This window comes from Pogona vitticeps, chromosome 1 (genome assembly GCF_051106095.1).
Source record: "Pogona vitticeps strain Pit_001003342236 chromosome 1, PviZW2.1, whole genome shotgun sequence".
NCBI classification, from domain to species: domain Eukaryota; kingdom Metazoa; phylum Chordata; class Lepidosauria; order Squamata; family Agamidae; genus Pogona; species Pogona vitticeps.
The window spans coordinates 355046601-355064609 of NC_135783.1; the positions used below are offsets into that span (position 1 = coordinate 355046601).

Below are 18009 nucleotides of genomic sequence, written 5' to 3' on the forward strand. Positions count from 1 at the left end.
AGAAAAAATTGTAAATTTGTGATTCGTCAACCTTGATAAAATCACGAATCACAAGAGCTTGCCATTTTTTCCCCCAATTCGTGCCCATCTCTGGGCGGGGGGGAAAGTGTTAAGCAGAAAGGTCTGGCTCTCTGCAAAATCTGAGGAAGGGAAGGAAGGACGTGTTCCTGCAGAATTGATTGACCGTCACCCCACTGCGCCACAAGGCCTTTATCCCCTTTGCATCCTGCCTGTCAGCTTTCCGGGGTGTGTGGCGACGGTGGTGGTCATTTTGGTGGGTCCACCGCATGAACAGAAAGTTGGACTAGATGAATCCAGCACAACCTTTCCAGGAAGGAGGCACTCAGAGGTGCTTCTGGCCAGAATTGCTGAGGACACCATGGCTAGCCAGGGGATTCTGGGAGTCGTAGTCCTAAACAGTTATGCTTCCCATCTCTGCTTTTGACAGACGCAGTAGCACAGAACCGTCGTGATTATCTGCCGTTGATCCAACAATCCTCCCCTTACTATTTGCTCTCAGGATTTTACTGTGACCTGGTCACATTGATTTTTTCTGTATGCCCTGCCAGTGATACTATCCAGACATTGAATAAACACAGTCTTGTAACTGCTGTTCTCAGTGAGCAAACTTAAGAGTGAAGGACGTGGGATTCTCTGCCATTTTTTCCATAATAAGACCCCCCACCTCCCCAAAAAAGACCCTCTTCAGCTGTGGCTGGGTGGTTGTGTGGAGGGGTTGCTATTCGTTGCTTAGCATCCACATCCTGGATTAATCTACTTGCACCAAGTAATTCATCTGAAACTGTTTCTCTGTAATCCAATATGTCTGTAACACTGAAGCGCAAACTGCTTTACGGTGGGGACTGTTAGTAATAACGAGAGATTAATCATACTTCGGCAGGATCTGGAGAAGCCACGGCATGATTATTTTATGATGGCCGTAACCTCTGTTTGCATTTCATTACCTGGCACATTCAGAGCGGGGAGGTAATGAATATTCACAGATTTTCTCAAGCTTGACGGGAAAAGAGTGTCAGGATACATTGAGACACCCTGGTGAAAAATGGTTTTATCTGGTGCAAGATTTTTCACTCCTGCTTGAGAAGTGAAAGTCCAGCGCTGTTTCCATCATCATCCGAGTCAGCTTAAATATATATATTTTGGGGAACAAAAAAAAAAAAGCAAAAAGATAAATTCTGCACGTGTTTTATAAAAAAAAACGTACAGTGCAAATAAATTGCGCAAAACTCATCAACGTGTCATTGGTAGATAATTTTGTGGACAACTGCAATGAAAAGCAATGTTTTGATCAGTGGCTGTGTTTCTATATTGGCTTTGCATCGACTGTCTGATCCTGCCACCTTGAATGTCCCAGAGGTAGTCTGGCATCAAGAACTGAGCAGGGTCACACACACACACACCCCGTTATTTTCAGGAAGAATATTCCAAGAAATATGGGGGATTTCCAAGTGAAATTGGGGGGAAAACTCCATCCTTTATTCCTGCAGAGCTTTTGATGGCACCCAGAGTCGACCGTACGGGGAGAAATGGAACAAGGGTCTGACTCAGGAGAAGGCATCTTCTCTTGTAGGTTGGGACATATTTATTTATTTATTTATTTATTTATTTATTTATTTATTTATTTATTTATTTATTTATTGGACTTATATACCGCCCCATAGCGCTACAAGCACTCTCCGGGTGGTTTACAATTTTAATTATAAAGGCTACACATTGCCCCCCCAGCAAGCTGGGTACTCATTTTACCGACCTCAGAAGGATGGAAGGCTGAGTCAACCTTGAGCCGGCTACCTGGGATTTGAACCCCAGGTCGTGAGCACAGTTTTAGCTGCAGTACAGCGTTTTAACCACTGCGCCATGATTACATATCCCGCATGCTCACAAGAAATCCGAAAAATAGCAGGAGCGACCAGAATTCTCTTACTCGCCCTGGCCAGCAGAGCACGTAAATCGCTGTCCCCTCGTTAAGAAGTTGAGGCATGTCGTGATGGTCAGATACGAGTCACCTGACTCGGCCTCTGACAAGGAATAGAAGCGCCGATTCCTTAACTGACATCTATTCACTGCAACAATTTATTACGGCTTGACTTTTACGGCTGGGGACAAGGCATCGGATTCTATGTGCAAAGTAAAGAGGAAGGCGCTGTTTTCACATATCCCTCCCGTGAAGCTGGACGTCTTTATCTGTCATTTAGGTTTTTGTTTCTTCCGTGCAAACTGAGTTCAGTGTTCGAGGTACCCGCCATCATCTGAGATTCTGTAAGAGGCAGCAAAAATGCAAAGCCCGGCTCCCCTTTGGATGCAGATTTCATGAGTCATGGCATAATAAACTAGCCCTCCTTGCATGTTTATTCATAGCAGCACAGGCCTGGGAACCTCACGAGACTGAACAAAGTATAATTAAAATTCTGTCTTGATTTTAATAATAATAATAACAATAAACACATACTCTGCATTGTCTAATGAATTCCTCAAAGGCCCAGGAGCTTGCAATGCTACAGAACTCAGAAATTTGGAATTGTCTCCCGGAAGCTGCAAAGACGCAGGCAGGGGAAGGCAGGTGACGGCAGGCCCTCTCTGCAATCCATCAGCCTCCTTCCGTGAGCGCAGGGCTGCTGGCAGCCCCAACAGGTAGCAAGTTTACTCCTCAAAACTGCATGCTTCCTCATGGAAACATTGCTAACTGGGGGAAAAATAGCGGCATCAGGTTTTTGGCAACTCTTCCTGTTTTAGATGGTGACTGGCTATCTCTCCTCGCCTCCCTCCCAGAGCTTGAAAAGGTATGGTAAGATCCGCGAGATTCGTGCAGAATCGGTTCCAAGTGCCCCCCGTGCAGATGCCGAAAAACGCAAACATTGTACCTTGCGTGGTCTCTGGTTCCCTCTCTGATAAACACACCCTGGAAACACATAGAATGTAGTTCTGGGTGGCTTTATTTAGTGTTTTCAGGGAGCGGATAAGTGAATCAGTGGATAGTGATCCTGTGGATAGGGAAGTCCTGTCTACTTTCCTGAATCTCTGTGTCAGCCAAGTCACTTGCCGTGTCCTTCCTTCCTTGAATCCATCATCAGTTCTTCCTTCCTTCCTTCCTTCCTTCCTTCCTTCCTTCCTTCCTTCCTTCCTTCCTTCCTTCCTTCCTTCCTTCCTTCCTTCCTTCCTTCCTTCCTTCCTTCCTTCCTTCCTTCCTTCCTTCCTTCCTTCCTTCTATCCATCATCAGTTCTTCCTTCCTTCTATCCATCATCAGTCCTTCCTTCTATCCATCATCAGTCCTTCCTTCCTTCCTTCCTTCCTTCCTTCCTTCCTTCCTTCCTTCCTTCCTTCCTTCCTTCCTTCCTTCCTTCCTTCCTTCCTTCCTTCCTTCCTTCCTTCCCCTGGATTGGAAATTTGGCCGCTCATATTCAACCCTGGATGATTGTTAGCCTTTTCTTCTCAGCTGTCTTTGGTTTCAAACCGAAAGCTTGGTTCTTTGAGGGGTGATAAAGCCAGGAGGAGGTCAGTCGATCGGGGCAAGTCATCTCCAGTAGCAGGCAGGGTTTGTTTTCTGGATCAGCCATAATAGTCACTCTAGGCTTTCTGTGTCTCTCCTAATCTTCTTGACCCTTTTCCTACCAGCTCTCTGCAGATAAAAAAAGTACAGGCCAGAATCCTTCTGGCAATTTAACCCTGAGATACCACTTTAACTTACGCATGTGCAAATCACTGACACTGGTAAACACTGAAATGTCCTTTTTGTGGGAAAGCAAGGTTTTTTTGGATTGGAAAAGATCAGTCTACATCCCAATCCCAAAGAAAGGCAGTGCCAAAGAATTCTCTAACTACTGTACTGCACAGTTGCACTCATTTCACACACAAGCAAGGTTATGCTCAAAATCCTACAAGGTAGGCTTCAGCAGTATGTGGACTGAGAACTCCCAGAAATACAAGCTGGATTCTGAAGAGGCAGAGGAACTAGAGACCAAATTGCTAACTTGCGCTGGATTATGGAGAAAGCCAGAGAGTTCCAGAAAAACATCTACTTCTCCTTCATTGACTATGCAAAAGCCTTTGACTGTGTGGACCACAGCAAACTATGGCAAGTTCTTAAAGAAATGGGAGTGCCTGACTACCTTATCTATCTACTGAGAAACCTATATGTGGGACAGGAAGCAACAGTTAGAATTGGATATGGAACATCTGATTGGTTCAAAATTGGGAAAGGAGTACGACAAGGCTGTATATTGTCCCCCAGTTTATATAACTTATATGCAGAATACATCATGCGGAAGGCTGGACTGGAGGAATCCCAAGCCGGAATTAAGATTGCCGGAAGAAATATCAACAACCTCAGATATGCAGATGATACCACTCTGATGGCAGAAAGTGAGGAGGAATTAAAGAACCTTGTAATGAGAGTGAAAAAGGAGAGTGCAAAAAACGGTCTGAAACTCAACATCAAAAAAACTAAGATCATGGCCACTGGTCCCATCACCTCCTGGGAAATAGAAGGGGAAGATATGGAGGCAGTGACAGATTTTATTTTCCTGGGCTCCATGATCACTGCAGATGGAGACAGCAGCCACGAAATTAAAAGACATCTGCTTCTTGGGAGGAAAGCGATGACAAACCTTGACAGCATCTTAAAAAGCAGAGACATCACCTTGCCATCAAAAGTCTGAATAGTCAAAGCTATGGTTTTTCCTATAGTGATGTATGGAAGTGAGAGCTGGACCATAAAGAAAGCAGACCGCCGAAGAATTGATGCGTTTGAATTGTGGTGCTGGGGACCTTGAGAGTCCCCTGGACTGCAAGGAGAACCAAACCTATCAATTCTAAAGGAAATCAACCCTGAGTGCTCACTGGAAGGACAGATCCTGAAGCTGAGGCTCCAGTACTTTGGCCATCTCATGAGAAGAGAAGACTCCTTGGAAAAGACCCTGATGTTGGGAAACTGTGAAGGCAAGAGGAGAAGGGGACGACAGAGGATGAGATGGCTGGACAGTGTCTGCGAAGCAACCAAGATGAAATTGACCCAACTCTGGGAGGCAGTGGAAGACAGGAGGGCCTGGCCTGCTCTGGTCCATGGGTTCACGAAGAGTCGGACACGACTAAACGAACGAACGAACGAACAACAAAGGTTTTTTTGGTTTCCATCATGGCGAGACTCAGGTTCCTTCAAAGAAGGCTTTGGAAGTCCGTGGAGCTGGGACTCCCCATCCCTGTGGGGGCCAGAAAGGGTGATGGTGATCACTTTCCCCAGATCCCTCCCTCCCCCAGTACCTCAGGTGGAATGATAGCCTCCTGGACTGCCAAGGGAAAAAAGTGATACCATTCTTTAAATAATACAAGACCCAAGCTGTACCAAGCAATAATCTTACAATGGTCATGTATGTAATTGCTCTCTCTCTCTCTCTCTCTCTCTCTCTCTGCATGTGTAAATGTTTAGTAAGTCGTCTTGGGCTAAGTAGTGAGGAATGGTGTGTGGCTTAAAATAAACATCCTCTAATTATGCCGTGGAAAGAATGGTTCAGGCAGGGACCTACAGAATAGATTGGCTTCAAGACTCCCTCAGTAGACTACCCCTTATTTGTTAGTTTACTTCAGCTGGCACTTGCTGTCTTAATCATTCCCTCAGACACTCTGGTCATGATCAAGAATAAAGGGTTTCTGTTTACTCACAGTTCTTCATAGATAAAAACAAACATATTGTGTAAAAGTGTTAACTTGTTACATCAATGAGCTTAACTGATTAACTAGTTTCCTTAGTGGCTAACTGATTAGTCACATAGCTGACAAAACACTTCACTCTAACAGTCCACTTCTGACAGACAATATTGTTAACATTTACATACCCCTGATTGGAAAAAGGTGGGGAGAAGGATCTGAAGCAGAGAGGAACTATTGACTGCTACTGAACTGTTTGTCCAGAAAAGATCCCACCCAATCAAAACCTCTCAAAGGCATTGTACGTAGGTTGCAGTGTTCGAGCAAATAGCATCTTGGGGAATCTTGACTGGGTCACAGTCTGGGGGAGAAGAGGCTGCTGTTCATGGCCTGAAACATGGCCAGCACCTCTTCCCAGGTCTTCCCTTTATTCTGTTTGCTGTAAGTGTCATCTTTTGAGTAGCTGCCAGTTGTGATAAATGCCATGGAAACTCCAATTTGGGTGGTGGGTAGGTTGTGTACTTTTGTGCTGGGATGATTTTCACCTTCTTTGTGTCTAGCTTCCTCATAGGATCACCATCTTGTTAGCTACAGATGAAATGAGAATGCTGGCTTAGATGGAGCCCCTTCAGCTTAATCCAGCATGACGCCTGTTACACGTTTTATGGAGAGAAATCCCCAATTGTCTGTTCTGAACTGCACCGTCCTTTTTTTCCTTTGACCTGGGATTTTATTGCTCTCAAATCATTCTTTGTGTTGAAAAGGATGAGTTTTGTATGTTTGTCCACAAAATGAAGCCATACAGAAAGTTGTAAAGCAATGGAGCAATAAAGCAAAGCAGACGGTATTGGGTCCTGCTGTATACATTGGCCAGTTTGAAGCCATGGATGGGTTGCTTGTTTCTATCTTATCCATAATGTTTCACAGGCAGTTTGTAGTTACTCGGTGGTAGAAAAGGGGAGTCATACCTTATGACACCAGGCTGAGAAACAACATCTACTCCAGCTTTCCCTCTCCTAGTGTCCCCAAGAGATGTGTGTTTTATGGACCACTCAGTGGTTTGGGTCTCCAGCTATGGAGCCAGAGGTTGGGAGTTCGATTCCCCCTGGGCCTTCTTAACAGGGGCCGGACTCTGTGATCCGTCAGGTCCCTTCCAGTTCTGCAGCTGGAGAGAGCCATCCTCATATGGATCAAAAGATCGGATTAGGATTGCCCTAAATCAGAAGCAATTTGACAGCACATAATTTTAATAATAATCTAAGATTAGAATAGGCATCCTTCAGTCTCGAGAGACTATGGTATCGTGCTCTGTATGGAGGACTTGGAACAGCGTCTCGTGTGGCTGAGGAGGCCAATTTGAGAGTGACAAATACAATCTGTCCCCCGTCCAGCTCCTTGGTTTTGCCGCTTTCGTAACTGCCTCTTGGACTCAGCCTGCTGGACAAGGGTCTTTTCAAATTGGGAGAGGCTGTGATACACCGCCTGCCTCCAGGCTGAAAGCTTGGATGTCAGGGTTTCCCATCCGTTGAGGTCCATTCCTAACGCCTTCAGATCCCGCTTGTAGATATCCTTGTATCGCAGCTGTGGTCTCCCTCTGGGGCGATTTCCCTGCACTAATTCTCCATACAAGAGATCCTTTGGAATCCGACCATCAGCCATTCTCACGACATGCCCAAGCCAACGTAGACGTCGCTGTTTCAGTAATATATACATGCTAAAAATTCCAGCTCGTTCTAGGACTACTCGATTTGGAACTTTGTCCTACCAGGTGATACCAAAAATGTGTCGGAGACAACACATATGGAACGTGTTCAGTTTAATAATCTAAGATTAGATTATTATTATTATTAAACCAATATTCGATCCTTGTGAGGTATTCAGGGAATGGTTTACCACTGTCACCCACTGGTGAGTTTCGACGGCTGAGGCAGGATTGGAACTTGGGTCTCCTATTTAGACCCTCCTCTACCCACTACATCACACTGTCCTCTAAAAGTGCTCCAGTGCCCTTCTGTTGTCATCCTCCTCCTCTCTGTCCATGCCAGTCTAAAGCGTGGCATTCACCCCTTCCCTCTGTGAGCCCTCTCGTGAAGGCACGCTGAGAGAGTTTTATACAGATCTGACATGCTCAATGCTGTCCGTGGCTCACTTTTGCTTCGTTGTAGACGTGACTAACGTGCAAGTCTCCGTTTCTGAAAAGAGCCTTTCATTGTGTTCATCTTCTCCTGGAAAATTTGCCCTTTTCTTCAGCTCTGCTCCAAAGTTGGACTGCGTGGAAGTAATCCTATCAGAGAGCTACCTGGTGTGTAAAAATAATTCCGGATCCATGAGCACTTTAGACAAATCCTCTTATTCTCCGGCCATCTCCGCTGTTGCCATTATGGGCTACCAGCTTCAAACCTTAAAGTCTTTTTATTCATTATCCCAAGATAAAAATTAGCTACGGTCTAGGATTTCCAATATTGACAGTCGCATAAAGCATAGGTTGGGATCCCCTGTGCGGTGTAGTGTTAGGAGCCTCGTGGCACCATAGTTAAACTGCGGTACTGCAGCCCAAACTCTGCTGAGAAGCTAGGGTTCAATCCCAGGGAGCTGTCTTGAGGTTCACTCAGCTTTCCATCCTTCTGAGGTCAGTAAAATGAGTACCCAGGTTGTATAAAGGTAAAGGTTCCCCTTGACATTTTAGTTCAGTCGTGTCCGACTCTAGGGCGCGGTGCTCTTCCGTGTCTCCAAGCCGTAGAGCCAGCATTTATCCGTAGACCGTTTCCATGGTCATGTGGCCAGTGCAACTAGACATGGAACGCCGTGACCTTCCCACCGAGGTGGTACCTATTTATCTACTCGCATTTTTACATGCTTTCGAACTGCTAGGTTGGCAGGAGCTGGGACAAAGTGACGGGAGCTCCCTTTGTCGCGTGGATTCGATCTTACGACTGCCGGTCTTCCACCTGTGCAGCACAGAGGCTTCTGCGGTTTAACCCGCAGTGCCACCACGTCCCTACCTAGCTTGTATAATCCTCCATAATTAAATTGCAAACTGCCCAGAGAGTGCTTGAAGCGCAATGGGGCGGAATATCTGCAGCATGATTTTTGTAGCTGAGAGAGTGAACGATGAGGGCTCAGGAGGCCTGGGTTCAAATGGAAACATGGAAGCTCAGTTGGGTTATGGAATTGCTAAAGCCACTCCTTCAATATTTCACTTGCCTCGAAAGCCCTCTTAAGGTCACTATAAGTCAGTTCCAATTTGATGGCACACGACAGTTTGTGCCACCAGACCCACCTCTGGTAGTTCCAGCGACAGCCAAGTGTCCTGGCAGTTACCTCGTGGCCTCCAGAAGAGCTAACAGCAAAGAGGGACACTGGGCTGAGTTCCCTGCGCTAATATTCCCCCCCCCCACCGGGAAGGTCCTTTCCAAGAGGGTCGTTCCCTGTTAAAGCCTCCGAGTGCCCTGAGAGCCCCCCCTCTGAAAGCGGGAGGGGAGGGGGAGTCTGGGGTCTGGCCGAAGCCCTTTTGAGGGCGGCCGGTGGAGCCAGGAAGGGCCGGCTGGTCTCCCCCCTCTCCTCGGCTCCACCAGAGCCTCCTCGGCCTCTCACTTCCACCATCAGTGCCATAACCGGGATGGTGCAAGGGGGGTACTGCTCCTGCCAGATGGCTGGGGGGCTGAGGTTGTGTTGAAGGGGCAGGGGGCTGCTGGGGTCCTGCCCGTGGAGTCCCCCGTCTGCTGCCCCTTCCTTGACCCAACAGGTGGGGCCGGGAGGCCTTCAGCCCAGTGGCTCTCCCCCCTTGGCCGAGGCACAGGATTGGGGGTTCCAGTCTTCAGCACCCTCTCCCCGCATTGTCTCCTCCTCCTCTTCCTCCTCTTAAATCCCCATCTCTTCCTCCATCCCCCTGAGGGAAGCCCCCGAGTCCTCCTGCTCTGCCTCCTTCTTCCCCAGCTTCTGCCTCCCCCTCTCCTCCTTGCAGCATAGCAAGGAACCTGCTCCTTTGCCAGTGACCCCCCTCTTGCAGCATAGCATGCTGGATAAAGACGGGCAGGGACAGGTTTTCCCCCATTCATCCCAGTTCATCCCAGTTCGGATTTGCTGCAGCTGCTCCCTGTCACCTGCCTCCTTTGGCTCCATCAGCCCCTCGCCAGGACCAGCCTGCTCACTCCATCATCTCCTTGACTGATTTCACAGTGCAGACAAGAAGACTGTTGCCTCGTCGAGACATCTTGAATCGACGGCGACGAAACATGTTGCGAGTAGCTCTGATCCTCGTCTCGGAACCCGAAAAATGAGGGCTGTTGTAACACTTTAAAATTCTATGAGGCTAATTGTTTACTTAGGTATCTGTTGAGGAAGCTTGCAAACACAATTCCACAAAGCGAGCCTCTTATTCACAGTTTTGTCACGGACAACAAGAGGAACTATAATAACAACCAAATGCTACAGTTTGTACACTTAAATCTTCGGCGCGGCGGCAGCAACACTTAAGTTGCTTGTGGAATTGCAAAGTTCAAGTGGCCTTTTAATTTCCGATTGAGACAAAACTCCAAAATATGTTCCTCGACCGGGTTGGGTAACAAAGAATCAGCTCCACATGCGGAGTCTTCAAAACCCTAGAATAAAATATCAGCTCAATTGCATATTCTTGAATTCACTATGTGAAGTCACCGCTCCAACAGAAACATATAGGAATTATATCTAGACCAAGTTAACAGGGGCCTTAGCAATCCAAGTAGCAACAACAGCTGCAGCCGCTTCATCTCTCCTGCTCTTTCTGATTCACATCTCTTACTCATCGTTGGCCTTTCGTCATTTCGTCGTTTAGTCGTGTCCGACTCTTCGTGACCCCATGGACCAGAGCACGCCAGGCCCTCCTATCTTCCACTGCCTTCCGGAGTTGGGTCAAATTCATGTTGGTCACTTCGGTGACCCTGTTCAACCATCTCATCCTCCGTCGTCCCCTTCTCCTCTAGCCTTCACCCTTTCCCAACATCAGGGTCTTTTCCAGGGAGTCTTCTCTTCTCATGAGATGGCCAAAGGATTGGGGCATCCACTTCAGGATCTGTCCTTCCAGTGAGCACTCAGGGTTGATTTCCTTTAGAATTGATAGGTTTGTTCTCCTTGCAGTCCGGGGGACTCTCAAGAGCCTCCTCCAACACCACAATTCAAAGGCATTAATTCTTCGGCAATCAGCCTTCTTTGTGGTCCAGCTCTCACTTCCATACATCACGACAGGAAAAAACATAGCTTTGACTATGCGGACCTTCGTTGGCAAGGTGATGTCTCTGCTTTTTAGGATGCTGTCAATGTTTGTCATCGCTTTCCTCCCAAGAAGCAGGTGTCTTTTAATTTCGTGGCTGCTGTCTCCATCTGCAATGATCATGGAGCCCAAGAAAGTAAAATTTGTCACTGCCTCCATGTCTTCCCCTTCTATTTGCCAGGAGGTAATGGGCCCGGTGGCCATGATCTTAGTTTTTCTGATGTTGAGCTTCAGACCATTTTTGGCACTCTCCTCTTTCACCCTCATTACAAGGTTCTTTAATTCCTCCTCACTTTCTGCCATCAGAGTGGTATCATCTGCATATCTGAGGTTGTTGATATTTCTTCCGGCAATCTTAATTCTGGCTTGGGATTCCTCCAGTCCAGCCTTCCGCATGATGTATTCTGCATATAAGTTAAACAAGCTGGGGGACAATATACAGCCTTGTCGTACTCCTTTCCCAATTTTGAATCATTCCGTTGTTCCATATCCAGTTCTAACTGTTGCTTCCTGTCCCACATATAGGTTTCTCGGTAGATAGATAAGGTGGTCAGGCACTCCCATTTCTTTAAGAACTTGCCATAGTTTGCTGTGGTCCACACAGTCAAAGGCTTTTGCATAGTCAACGAAGCAGAAGTAGATATTTTTCTGGAACTCTCTGGCTTTCTCCATAATCCAGCGCAAGTTAGCAATTTGGTCTCGAGTTCCTCTGCCTCTTCGAAATCCAGCTTGTACTTCTGGGAGTTCTCGGTCCACATACTGCTGAAGCCTACCTTGTAGGATTTTGAGCATAACCTTGCTAGCGTGTGAAATGAGTGCAATTGTACGGTAGTTGGAGCATTCTTTGGCACTGCCTTTCTTTGGGATTGGGATGTAGACTGATCTTTTCCAATCCTCTGGCCACTGTTGAGTTTTCCAAACTTGCTGGCATATTGAATGTAGCACCTTAACAGCATCATCTTTCAAGATTTTAAATAGTTCAGCTGGAATGCCATCACCTCCACTGGCCTTGTTGTTAGCCAGGCTTTCTAAGGCCCACTTGACTTCGCTCTCCAGGATGTCTGGCTCAAGGTCAGCAACTACATTGTCTGGGTTGTCCGGGATATCCACATCTTTCTGATATAATTCCTCTGTGTATTCTTAGCCCTGTGTATTCTTTTCATAGCCGTGCTCTTTCTTAGTTCCACCCCTTATAGGCTGAACCAATATTTCGTAGGGGGTTACACTGTCAGTTCAGAAGCAGGACACCTTAGGAGTAGTGGGGAAGCCCACTCTTCAAGGGGTTTCTCCAGCTTATGTTGAGCTGATCACTTAAGACAAGGAGAGAGTCCAGCCTCTTGGCATGCCATCTTCTCTCCTCCTCTCAGTTTCGCCAGGAAGCCGGCTAGCTTATTCAACCACCAGTTGGGGGGCTTCAGAGCTTTGGCAGCCATCCTTCCATGTAACAGTGATGCAAACAAGGAGACTGACCCTTCCTTCCGACCCAGTGGAGAAATGTCCCCATGCTTTGGCCACTCACACCTGCTCAGGGCTCCTCCGGATGACCTGATGGTGTATGAAACCTGGCAGGATTAAAGGACCCGCTGTGGCCCATTGGGAAGGGACGGGTCCTCAGCTTAACCCTCGCCTTGTGTTTGCTTGTGTTCTAATTGCAAGCCGGGCGAGCAAACTGCCCACCTCGTCAGCAGAACAGGCATTCCAGTGCCAGCGTTTAAATCCTGTGAGATTTCTCTTCCCTCCCCATAGAAAACTGTCTGCGTTTTGAGAGCTTTTGAAGGGTGCGGGACCGCTGTTTCATGACCCTGTTAGAGGAAGCTGAAGTTTTTCTTCCACCATTTGGTCCCCTCCCACTCGCCCAGGTCTCTAAATCTCCACAGCCCTGCACCAAACAACATGCCGAGAGAAGTTCTTCTGAGCAGTTTCTTCTGCCGCGGAGAGAAAAGTACAGATGCCGGGACATATATCGTAGCCTAGATGCTCCGTCCGTTTTGGAGCATCTCCTCTGACTTGAATAACCTTTTAGAGGTTATTATGCTTTGAAGATGAGACAGCAGAGAAGGCCGGGGCTGTAACATGGAAAGAAAGAACGGCCCGTCTCTTGAAATGGATGGAACCCCGAGACAGGCGAACCCCCGAGTGACACAGAGAACTGGGTTACTTGGAAGTCATGCAACCGACAAAGTCTGAGAGTCAGCGGAACCAAAGCGAATTTAAGGAAATTTTTTACCTTGATGCAGTCCTTTTGTGAGTGTGGACAAGAGCAGGCCATTCATTCATGGAGCCCTAATTGCTCTAATTCCTCAGGCCAACTCTTGAAAAACAAAACTGATGTGAGGAAGAGGTTCACTTGAGCAATAAGAGGACCGAAGGAATGAACGGAATGAACAGACTAAATGCCCTTTAGGTGCCCCTACCTGTGCTTAAGCCTCAGAGCTGAAACCTCTGGCCACCCATGGCTCATACAAGTTGCGATGGAATCGTGAAAGGTCTTGAAAGAGTTGGATAGGGTTGTCTTCTGACGTGCAGTTTTGATTTTGCATGCTATATCCTTGGCCAGAGGAGGTGGGGTGTGTGTCAAAGGATTAAGTCTGGAGACCAATAGAGGCTGAGGACCTTGAGTCAAACTTGCAGATCTACCAGGCCCCTTGTAGGCAAGGCAGAGGGGCAACAGTAAATTGCTGCTAAACCCGCCTCTAAAGATGGAAATTGTTGGCATTGGCAAGTGGGTTCCGTTTAAGCGTACACCCAGGACTAGGAAGTGAAATCAACAGCTCTTGGGTCTGTCGTATTAGCTGTAGATGCCATTGTTGCTCTTACTGCTGTCAAAGCATTTCTGACTTAAGGGCAACTCATTGACCGCCCTGCTCACGTCCTGCAAGGCCATGGCTTCCTTGAGTTCATCGTCTCTTATTTGGTCTTCCTCATTTCCTTCTGCAGGGGGGTTGGACTTGATGGCCTCACAGACCCCTTCCGACTTCACTATTCTAAGATTCCGCCTTTGACTTTTCTGAGCATTCTTGTCTTTTCCGGAGAAAGTTGTCTTTCCCCTCGTGTGTCCAAAATATGGCAGCTTTGGTTTGCTAATTCCTGTTTCACTTTAGAAGTCACTCATCCATAGGTGAGAGCTGGACCATAAAGAAGGCTGAGCGCCGAAGAATGGACGCTTTTGAATTGTGATCCTGGAGGAGACTCTTGAGAGTTCCCTGGACTGGAAGGAGATAAAACCTATCCATTCTGAAGGAAATCAACCCTGAGTGCTCACTGGAAGGACAGATCCTGAAGCTGAGGCTCCAGTACTTTGGCCATCTCATGAGAAGACTCCCTGGAAAAGCCCCTGATGTTGGGAAAGTGTGAAGGCAGGAGGAGAAGGGGACGACAGAGGATGAGATGGTTGGACACTGTCATCGAAGTGACCAACATGAATTTGACCCAACTCCGGGAGGCTGTGGAAGACAGGAGGGCCTGGCGTGCTCTCTGGTCCATGGGGTCACGAAGAGTCGGACATGAGTAAACGACTAAATAACAACAACATCCATAGGGGCTCTGTAAGTTGGAAGCAACTGGATGGTACATAAGGAGAAGCTGCATAAGAATGCTGTCCTCTTCTGCATAAGAATTTCTGTCTACATGTAGACCACTGTGCCACACGCCCCCCACCCCAATGTTTCAATCCCAAGTTTATTGTGGTGCAATGAAAGGGGATTGCTCAAGTACTGTAGCCTCATTTTTTTCATTTTCCCATGGCTTAGCCCTGTACAGTTTTGACAGTGGGGAACTGCAGCACCTTGCTGATAATCCCTGAGTTGAGTTACACATAGAAATCTATGAGGGAAGAAGAACCTCCCTTTTGACGAAATTCCACAAAACAAACAGTCGCTAATTAACTTGATCTCCGGTGAAGAGAGACCTCCACAGTGCTACACTTGCAAAAGATTGAACTCTCTTGCTTTTCTTTTTTTCTTCTCTCTCTCTCTCTCTAACACACACATCCACACATACTCTTGAAATCAGCATTCATAAAAATTAAAGGTACCAACCAGTGTAAATCCTTCAACAGTATTTGCATTTAAATTGAAAATGTGAATGCATCTGGTCTCATAAGTGCCAAGTAATTACTTGATATTAAAAAGTTTGGAGATGCCCTGGTAGGATAATTCCTCGCCACTTAATTGTGCTGACACTTTTTGAAAGTTGGGGATTTGTTAAAGGCAACAGAGGGAAGGAGGCCCCACAGAAAATTGAGGGAAATATGCTGTTGGCAGCAAAAAAGATGGAGAAGACTGAAAAGCGCTAGAAAAGGCAGGAAGCATCGTCTAAGGTTTTGGCCGTACCCTTGCAGTCAGCTTTCACTGAGAAGTACAGTATAAGAACCCTGTGTGCCTACTTGTCATTCCGAGAAGCTTAGCTAAGACTAGATGGTGAATCAGAACCAGAGATGGGATTTTGTTGGTGGTTTGGACAACATATCCCATAATTCTGAAAATCTCATCTCTAATTTTCTCATCTCTAATCTTGTACTCCCAGAAGTACAAGCTGGATTTCGAAGGGGCAGACGAAGTAGAGACCAAATGGCTAACATGCGCTGGATTATGGAGAAAGCCAGAGAGTTCCAGAAAAATAGCTACTTCTGCTTCATTGACTATGCAAAAGCCTTTGACTGTGTGGACCACAACAAACTATGGCAAGTCCTTAAAGAAATGGGAGTGCCTCACCACCTTATCTGTCTCCTGAGAAACCTATATGTGGGACAGGAAGCAACAGTTAGTACTGGTTATGGAACAACGGATTGGTTCAAAATTGGGAAAGGAGTACGACAAGGCTATATATTGTCACCCTGCTTATTTAACTTATATGCAGAATACATCATGCGGAAGGCTGGACTGGAAGAAACCCAAGCCGGAATTAAGATTGCCAGAAGAAATATCAACAACCTCCGATATGCAGATGATACCACTCTGATGGCAGAAAGTGAGGAGGAATTAAAGAACCTCTTAGACTTAACGACTAAACAACAACAATCTTCAACACTCAAGATGAAGTGCTGGATTTCAAGGAATAAACGGAGAACTAAATCTTCCCTCAGCTCGTCCTCACACATGAGGACTGGCAATTACAATGTTGTTATTCTGGGCCCCGGAAGAGGGAGAGATATGTTGTCCCTAGAAGAGAATAAGAAGGACATTTTGTGTGCAGAGTAAGCAGAACTGTACAAATTGTACTTTAATGCAGTCAGCCAGTTCTGTTTGCTCTGTGCAGGAACATGCATTTAGGAACAACGTGGTTCTCAAAGGGAAGGGACACTCGTTTTGTGCAGAAACCTTCTGCAGAAAGGCATCCTTATGTGGTTGCTTCTGGGTCTCCTTGCTGGACAGCTGTAACCTCTTCTATAGGTCTGGCCACTTCTCCTTCCTCTCCTTCTCTCCCATTTCCACCTTCAAGTGAAGTTGTTTTGAAGCCTGCCCTGCTTTGAACAACTTCACCTCTTTCCGAGCATCCCAAGAAAATACTGGTTCTTCAGGAGGAGATCATAGAGTCATAGAATCATGAAGTCGGAAGGGGCCCATTAAGGCCATCCAGTCTGACCCCCAGCTCAGAGGGTTAGCGCCACCCTTTCAGCTCCTGCTACTGGAAAGGTCGGCATGGAAGAGTCTGATGCAGGTGGGAGAGGGCTGCACTTGAAGGATGCTTTGGATCGGGACCAAGCAAGAGAGGTGGGAGGGATGAGGAAAATTGGAAAAGACCGTTTCTCCCTGGCCTGGAACGTTCCAGTGAGAGATGGGCTTTGCAGATGGAGAGGGAGTGGAGGCCGGCCGGTGTTTGTGTGGTAGCACCACACTCCCAAAAGCAAGTGGTGCGGGGGATGATTGACTCCATATACATGTTGCGCTGTGTTCTCCCAATGAATCCATGTGCACCTCGGTTGGACAGTAACATGGCGTACTCAATGGGCTGGTGAATTCCACATGCGGTCACATCACCAGCACCTCCGGGATTGGGCACAGAAAGGAGGGGCTGGGATGATGAAAGGGTCCTTGGCCTTGACACTTATGGGAATCTCACTTATCATTTTGCATTTAGGCAGAGCAAAGTGGGCCTCAACATTGGGTAGTGCTGTGTGGTTCTTGCTTGGTTGTTATTTGCCAAGAGGTGGAGATTAGGGTTCTGCTTTTCTTGTTATTATTTTGTTATTACTGCCAGGAGGTGGATCGTTCTAGGGGATTATTTGGCTCACTTTCACTGCTATACCCCTTGACTTGAGTGGGTGGACAACACCTGGGGAAATACGATATTGGACAAGACAGGTGGATAAATTCTTGGATTTTTTTTTAAATTACAATCTCACATGCTGCCTGTAGAAGCTTGTTGTTTAGCTGTTAAGTCGTGTCCGACTCTTCGTGACCCTTCATGGACCAGAGCACGCCGGGCCCTCCTATCCTCCACTGCATCCCGGAGTTGGGTCAAATTCATGTTGGTCGCTTCAATGACCCTGTCCAACCATCTCGTCCTCCGTCGTCCCCTTCTCCTCCTGCCTTCACATTTTCCCAACATCAAGGTCTTTTCCAGGGAGTCTTCTCTTCTCGTGAGATGGGCAAAGGATTGGAGCCTCAGCTTCAGGATCTGTCTTTCGAGGGAGCACTCAGGTTGTAGAAGCTACCGCTGACCTTTTCTTGGCTGGTGACTGTGTGTCTATCCAGAGCTAATCAATAGTTCCTTCCTGATTTTAAAGAGTTCCCCACCTCTCTGCTGAGAGCTTTCCCTTTCTAGGTAAAAGTAAAGGTTCCCCTTGACATTTCGTCCAGTCGTGTCCGACTCTAGGGCGCGGTGTTCATCCCCGTCTCCAAGCTGTAGAGCCAGCGTTTGTCCGAAGACAGTTTCCGTGGTCACGTGGCCAGCGCGACTAGACACGGAACACTGTTACCTTCCCACCGAGGTGGTCCCTATTTATCTACTTGCATTTTTAGATGCTTTCGAACTGCTAGGTTGGCAAGAGCTGGGACAAGCGACGGGAGCTCACTCCGTCACCTGGATTCGACCTTACGACCGCTGGTCTTCTGACCTTGCAGCACAGAGGTTTCTCTCGAGCCTGTTAAATTCTGTT

The 18009-nt window shown here is 47.1% G+C and overlaps 1 protein-coding gene across 2 annotated transcripts in view; it reads left to right on the forward strand.

Moving 5' to 3' along the window:
- Window positions 1-18009, forward strand: part of MDGA2 (MAM domain containing glycosylphosphatidylinositol anchor 2) — a 504154-nt gene that overhangs the window by 288313 nt on the left and 197832 nt on the right. The gene's annotated exons all lie outside the window — the stretch shown is intronic.